Raw genomic sequence first — 8508 nt, forward strand, 5'->3', positions numbered from 1 at the left:
TTTGAGATGTAGTTTTGCTCTTGTTGCCCAGGCTGGAGTGCAATGGCATGATCTCAGCTCACGGCAACCTCCACCTCCTGGGTTCAAGTGATGTTCCTGCCTGAGACACCTGAGTAGGTGGGATTACAGGCATGTGCCACCATGCCCGGCTAATTTTGTATTTTTAGTAGAGACGGAGTTTCTCCATGTCGGGTCAGGCTGGTCTCGAACTCCTAATCTCAAGTGATCTGTCTGTCTCAATCTCCCAAATTGCTGGGATTACAGGCGAGAGCCACTGTGCTTGGCCAAGATAGTAATTTTTAAAAATGTAAATCTTGCAGATGATAGAGGAAAATATCACAGTAAAGGACAGAATAAATTACAGTCTGCTATATAATGGCATAAAATATATTTACTAGGTCGGGCGCGGTGGCTTACGCCTGTAATTCCAGCACTTTGGGAGGCTGAGATGGATGGATCACCTAACGTCAGGAGTTCGAGACCAGCCTGGCCAACATGGTGACACCCCATCTCAATAAATAAATAAATAAATAAATAAATGAAATACATTTACTAATGGTGATACTGATTCACGTAAATTGAAACAGTGTATCATGAATAACTAAGAGAGGAAGGTAGGTTTGAAAAGGTATGTATAATTTGGGAGGAGATATTTTGGTGAGATTAAGAACACAGGCTCTGAGCTCTAACAGTTATTAACTGCTGGTTTCCTCACTAGTAAAACTGGAATAATACTATAAGGTATGACTGTCTCAACTATTTGGTATCAGAATATCTAATACATACAGTAATATGTAAAAATTTTTTAAGTTTGTGGTTACTACTGAAGATCAGTAACATTACATTATCCTGAATCCAGTTTTAAAAAAGAAACTTATCTGCTGTTTTTAATTGTTTTGAAACAGGGTCTCGCTTTGTCACCCAGGCTGGAGAGCGGTGGTGTGACCGACCTCAACCCCTGTCTCCTAGGCTCAAGTCATCTTCCCACCTTAGTCTCTCAAGAGCTGGAATTGCAGGTGCACACCACCATGTCTGGCTAGTTTCTGTATTTTTTCATTTTTATTTTATAGAGATGGGGTCTCAATACACTGCCCAGGCTGGCCTTGAACTCCTGAGCTCAAGCAATCTGCCTCCTTGGCCTCCCAAAGTGCTGGCATTACAGGTGAGGGCCACTGCACCCAGCCTGCTGTTTTTTTCTTATGCTAAAATATGTACTTGTTAAACCAGCTGTCTATATAGTGTATGCTAATTAAAAAGAACTTTTTCAGAGCCTGATGTTAAGAATGAAATTTGTTTTGTTTAAGCATGCTAGGTAAAAAGATTCTAAGACACATAAAGAGGAAATGTTCCCTCTCACAAGCAAGTAGAGGAACAGAGAGATGATTCTGCATCAAAAACTGTGCTCAAATAATACCATCTTAGAAGATGTCAAACTGGGAACATTAGAAAGAGGATGAATCATGTGTTCTAGGAATTTATGCAAACCATTTTAATTGCCACTGTACTCAATTTCACTTATCTTGGATTTGTTATTTCTATAGTAGTTGTTTTTTATTTGTACATGTAATCATAGATATGTTACTTGTACAAGCGTATTTGTAAGGCAACAGGCGTCAGTGATTACTGTCATGGTCTTTGAAAGAACCATTAAAATCATAGAAAATCTAATTCTGAAAGGCTGTAGAGCCATCCCTCAGTATCCAGATTTGTTCCAGAACCCGCCTGGATATCGAAATCCTCCAATGCTTGAGACCCTTATACAAAGTGGTGTAGTATTGGCACATAACCTATGCACATTCTCCTGTACACTTTAGATCATCTGTAGATTCTTCATATTTAACATATGTGCTATGGTAATAATTTTCATACTGTATTGTTTAGAATGAGAAGAAAAAAAGTCTACACACGTTCAGTACAGATGCAAACATCCTATTTTTTCCCCAAAAATATTTTTGACCTGTGGTTGAATCCACAGACCCAGAACTCATTCCAAGGGTGCTATTTTTTTAAATAATTTATTGCCATGGGATTAGTTTCAGATGATGTGTCTCTAATCCCATAAGGTGTAAATATATGAGAGGTTTTGCAAAACAAGACAAAGATCACTGACACACCCCTCCCATCCCCATATGCTCACAGGTAAAATATGACCCGTGGCTGGGCTGGATGCCTTTTACAGATGACCATTTGGAAAGTCTTTGATTCATTTACTTTATCAATTACAAGGATGTACTGCTCCAGAAACAAAAACACGTACATGTTTAGAGGGGAAACAGAGGACTATAAACATATATACCAAAATATTATTAACAATAATTATCTCTACATGGGATTATGGGTAATTAATTTTAAGATTCTTCCTTATGAGCTCCTTAGAAGACTGCATTTTTTTGCCGTTGGCCTGCATTAATCCCATTATAAGAAATTTAAGTTAAGGTAGTCCTAATTTTAAAAAATGATTAATGGCTGGGTGTGGGGCTCACACCTGTAATCCCAGCACTTTGGGAGGACAAGGTAGGCAGATCACCTGAGGTCAGGAGTTCGAGACCAGCCTGGCCAACATGGCAAAACCCCGTCTTTATTTAAAAAAAAAAAAAAAAAAAGAAACCCCATCTCTACTAAAAATACAAAAATTAGCTGGGCGTGGTGGCGGGGGCCTGTAATCCCAGCTACTTGGGAGGCTGAAACAGGAGAATATTGCTTGAACCCAGGAGGTGTAGGTTGCAATGAGCCAAGATCTGGCCACTGCACTCCAGCCTGGGTGACAGAGTGAGATTCCATCTCAAAAATAAAAAGACAAAATAGACTTTAAATCAAAAACTGTAAAGAGAAGCAAAGAATGTCATTATATAATAAAATCAGTCTATCAATCAAGATGATATACTAACATAGATATGTATGCATCCATAATTGGAGCTCTTAAATACATAAAACAAACATTAAGAAATCTGAAGGGAGAGTTAGATTTTAATACAATGATAAGAGGACTTCAAATCCTACTTTCAACAAAGGAAAGATCATTCAGACAGAAAAATTAACAAGGAAACACTGACTTGAATTACAGTTCAGACCAAATGAACCTCATGGTTGTATTCTGCACCGTCTGACTAATAGCAGCAGCCTGTACATTCTTCTCAACATTCTCCAGGACAGATCATGCTAGGTCATGATACAAATCTTAAGAAATTTATGAGGACTGAAATCATGTGAACCATCTTTCCCAACCACAAGGACATAAAGCTAAAATCAGTAACAGGAAAAATGTAGGTAAATTTAAAAATATGTGGATATTAAGCAACATGATACTAAACAACCAATGGGCCAGGGAAGAAATTGTAAAACTATTTTGAGACACAACATCTCAGATCTTAAAGGATGCAAGAGAGGCAGTTCTAAGCCGGAAGTTTATAGCAATAAACAGCTACATCAAGAAAGAAGGAAGATCTCAAGCAAACTAACATTTCACCTCAAGGAGCCAGAAAACAAACAAATGGAGTCCAAAGATAAGAAGAAAGGAAATAATAAAGATTAGAGCAAAAAATAAGTAAAATACAGGCTAGAAAACAATATGAAAAATATTTTTTAAAGTGGTTTTTTTTTGTTTTTTTTTTTGTTTTTTTTTTTTTTTTTTTTTTTTTTTTTTTTTTTTTTTTTTTTTTTTTTTTTTTTTTTTTTTTGAGACAGAGTCCCCACTGTTCCCATAGATAGGATTTCTGAGGTTAGAATCATGAGACTTCTAAGAATTGCATAAGATATTTCTCAGGTCCCAAATTCCAGTGAAACAGATGACGCCAAGCAGTCTGAAGGCATCCACAGAGGAATGGAATCAACATGAGAACAGTTTCTTCATCTTCCTGTCCCATGACTCTACCCTGCACTCTTCAACCAGGGATTTCCACACTGTGGCCTACTCCAAAACCCTTAGCAACCCTAGCTCCAAACTCCTTAGGAAGACAGATTTGATTTTCATCCCATCTCTCTGTCCTGCAACCTTACAGTAAAGCTGCTTTCTTTGCTGCAACCTGGTGTACTGTTGTGCAGTGCTCATGGGGCAATGGACTATTAGGGTTATAATACTGGCATGAAAACATATACAATGGAAGAATAGAGCCCAGAAACAAACCCAAATTCATGGTCAACTGATCTTTGACAAAGGTGCCAAAATCACACAATGGGGAAAGGGTGATCTCTTCAATAAATGGTGTTGGGAAAACTGGATATTTGCATGCAGAAGAATGCAAGTGGACACTTAATTTACTCCATATAGAAAATGAGGCCAGGCGCAGTAGCTCACACCTATAATCCCAGCACTTTGGGAGGCCGAGGTGGGTGGATCACTTGAGGTCAGGAGCTCAAGACCAGCCTGGCCAACATGGTGAAACTCCATCTCTACAAAAAATACAAAAATTAACTGGGTGTGGTGGCAGGAGCCTGTAATCCCAGCTAGTCAGGAGACTGAGGCAGCTGAGGCAGGAAAACCACTTGAACCTGGGAGGTGGAGGTTGCAGTGAGCAGGGATCATGCCGCTGCACTCTAGCCTGGGTGACAGAGTGAGACTCAGTCTCAAAAAAAAAAAAAGAAGTCAAAACAGATTAAAGACATAAAAGTAAGACCAGTAAACTGTAAAATTACGAGGAGAATACATAGGGAAAATTTTCCTTCACACTACCCTTGGCAATGAGTTTTTGGCTATCACACTAGATCATCCTACAAAAGCAAAAATAAGTAAATGGGACTATGTCAAACTAAAAATCTTCCACATAGCAAAGGAAACAGCAAAGTGAAAAGGTAGCCTACAGACTGGGAGAGAATATCTGTAAACTATATATCTGATAAGGGGTTAATATCCAAAATAGGGCCAGGCATGGGGGCTCATGCCTGTAATCCCAGAACTTTGGATGGCTGAGGTGGGAGGATAGCTTGAGCCCAGGAGTTTAAGATCAGCCTGGGCAATATGGTGAGACTCCCATATCTACAAAAAACTGAAAAATTAGCCAGACATGATGGCATGTAGCCCCAGCTACTCAGGAGGCTGAGTGAGGCAGAAGGATTGCTTGGGTCCAGGAGGCGAAGCCTGCAGTGAGCTATGATTGCTCCATGGCACCCCAGCCTGGATGACAGAGCAAGACCCTGTCTAAATAACAAAAATAAACAAAAACAACAAAATACACTAGGAACTCAAACAACTCAACAGCAAAAAGCAAACAACCCTGATGATAAATGGGCAGACAACTTGAACAGCCATTTCTTGATAGAACACATACAAATTGCCATAAGTTTGTGAAAAATTGCTCAAGGTCACTGGTATTATTCAGGGAAACACAAAGTTAAACCACAATGAGATACCAACTCATCCATGTAAGAATGGCTTTTACTAAAAATAAAAAATAAAAAATAAAGATAACATGTTGGCAAGGATGTGGGGAAAAGAGGACCCTTGTACACTGTTGGTCAGAATGCAAATTAGTACAGCCATTATGGAAAACACTATGGAGATTCCTCAAAAAACTAAAAACTATCATATGACTCAGCAATCCCACTCTGGGTATATACCTGAAGAAAATGTAATTAGTATGTCAGAGTGACACCTCTGCTCCCATGTCCACTGAGAAGCGTTATTCACAGTAGCCCAGATAAGGAATCAAGCTACATACTCATCAGGAATGGATAAAGCAAGTGTATAGATACACAATGCACAATGCAATGCCATTCAGCCTTTAAAAAGAAGGAAATCCTGTTATGGTAACAACATGAACTAGACACAGACAAATCCTGCATGATGTAATTTACATGTGGAGTGTAAAAAAAATCAAACAGAAAAAGAGAGGTGGTTACCAGGGGCTGGGAGGGTGATGGGGAATGAGAAGATTAAAGGACATCAAATGGGAATAATTTCTGGAGATTTATTGTCTAGCATGGTGACTAAATATAACGAATAATATTGTGTACTTTAAATATGCCAGGAGAGTAGATTTAAATGTTCTCATTGTAAATATGATTATCAGTGAGTTGAGGGATATGTTAGTCAGCTTGATTTGTCATTCCATAGTGTATACACAGATCAAAACCTCTGTATACCATACACATATATAAATTGCCACTTAAATCAAAATGAAAAATTAACATTACATATATAATAATCCAAAATAAGTAAAAGGAAAAAATTGTATATGGAACCATAAGTGGCCTACAAAGCATCAAATCTTCACTACCTAATCTTACAGAAGACATCTGCCAACCTCTGCCCTAGATCTGTAACTCATACTCAACATTAAACCATGTGGTTTCTCACAGTTCACACTAAGGGAGAACTGAAGAAAAACAGAAGCTGTCAGCTCAAAGAAGTCCAAGTTAACAGAATAAATTTTGATTTACTGCATAGTGAAAAACATCCCTTCCTTTGATGACACAGAAATTTGTTCCAACTCCACTCTTTTTTTTTTTTTTTTTTTTTTAAGAGATGGGGTTTCACCATGTTGGCCAGGCTGGTCTCGAACTCCTGACTTCAGGTGATCTACCCACCTCGGCCTCCCAAAGTGCTGGGATTACAAGTGTGAGTCACCGCACCCAACCCAAACTCCACTCTTAAAAGCCTCACAAAGCTGACAACTTTGCCAGGTGCTGACTAAACAAGTTAATTTTCTCTTTTCTTGTGCTCTAAACATCAGTCCCATGGAAAATACCAAAGATATCTGTGTTTGACTCCACCTAAAAACCAATCCCTTCCTTACAAACACACACTGTAAAATAAAGCGATAACATCAACCTCTAGGAGGTAATTTTCTATACCATCAGATCTTAGAAAACCACAGCACACAGCAGGATGTCAACAATCTGACAAATGGGTTTGTGAATACTCAGAGGAGAGGGCTGGTCACCAAGGGTTACAGAGAGGAATATACCTGCATGGCCCTTGCCACACCTGCTGGGGAGGAATTACTGGGAGATTGCTATTAGGGCGTATATTTGGGGCCATAAAGAGTAAACAGTCCTAACTCATATAAACACAAATCATTTAATGAACAAAAAAGGTAACTCATGTGGAGAGTGGACTTTAAGACACATACTAAGTCAGTGCAAAAGCAATTGCCATTAAAGGTAATGGCAAAAACCACAATTGCTTAATTATTTAGGTTGGTGCAAAAGTAATTACGATTTTTGCCGTTACCTTTAATGACAATTACTTTTGCACCAACCTAAATAATTCTTCCCTCTCAGCATGCTTTTTCTGAAGGATGCCACCCTAATGGAAAAGGAAGAATGAGACCCTAGGGTCTTTCTGGAGCACAGGCTGAATTAGCAAATACCCTCCAGGGCATACCTGCCCCCAGGCCATAGCCAAAACCAATCCGAATTAAGAGGACACTGGCATTTGTGAGTTTCAGAGTTCTTGGGGACTAACCTGTATTTACTGGGGTTCTAGAACACACGGTTCCCTGAAACCCACCTACCAAGTTAGTCATCTCTCCCCTCCATGAGGACTTGCACTCCAGAGGCTTTCTGTCACTGCCACACAGGAGCCTGTATGGAAAACACTTCTGGCTTGAACATTGTTACCTATGGCTATGACTGTGCCCTTTTTGTAGGATAAGTTAATGACAGGGTCCTGGCTCTCACATCCCCCACTAGGAGCCGCTGCTCTCAGGCAGGTACGACATGGTTGGAAGGTGAAGGCAGAGGAGGCAGCAGAGATGATGGAAATACAGATGTCAGACTGTGGGTCAGTGACTGGTCTAGGATTGTATGTGACTGACTGGGGGCGTGGCCTACTGAGTGTCCATGGGGGGATGTTAGAGGGGCCGTGTCACGCCAGCTGCGACCGTGTCTGGCCTTTGAGTGGGGTGATGCCAGGTGAGCGATAGCTATCCTCAGAAGGGTGTCCCCTCCTAACCCCTCTGGACGTCACCTGGAGTTCTCGGCAGGCCACCAGCACAGGCTGCCCCAAGCTGCTATTTCATGTCCCTTCCTGGCTGTGCTGTAAACAAAGTGCCGGCAGCAGTTGTGCCCTGTTCATCACGCGCTCATTCCTAGTACCTATGTCACAGGGTGTGGCACAGTGCAGGCTCTTAACGAACGTCTTTTTTTGTCCTTTCTATTTTTCAGAATGAGGATCACAGGAAAACAAACATCTAATTTTGACTCAAAATTCCACATTTGGAATTTATTCCAAGAAAACAGAAAAGTACACAAATGTATGTGAAAGGGTGAACAAGGAAAATTTTTTTTCTAGGAAAGCAATTTCTTTTTCTAAAAAACTGAGATAACTGTAGGTTCATATGTAGTTGTAAATAATAATACAGACAGATCTGGTGTACCCCTAACCTGACTTACACCAGTAGTGATACCTTCTAAAACTACAGTACAGTATATCACAGCCAGGACACTGACATAGAATCTATCCCTGATCTTACCTACAATTTCCAGAGAATAATACTGTTTTAACAATGAAAAAATAGAATGTCTCACAGGAGATGAAAGATTAAATAAATTATGGTCTGCTATATGATG

This window comes from Cebus imitator, unplaced genomic scaffold, assembly GCF_001604975.1.
Source record: "Cebus imitator isolate Cc_AM_T3 unplaced genomic scaffold, Cebus_imitator-1.0 Scaffold846, whole genome shotgun sequence".
NCBI classification, from domain to species: Eukaryota; Metazoa; Chordata; class Mammalia; order Primates; family Cebidae; genus Cebus; species Cebus imitator.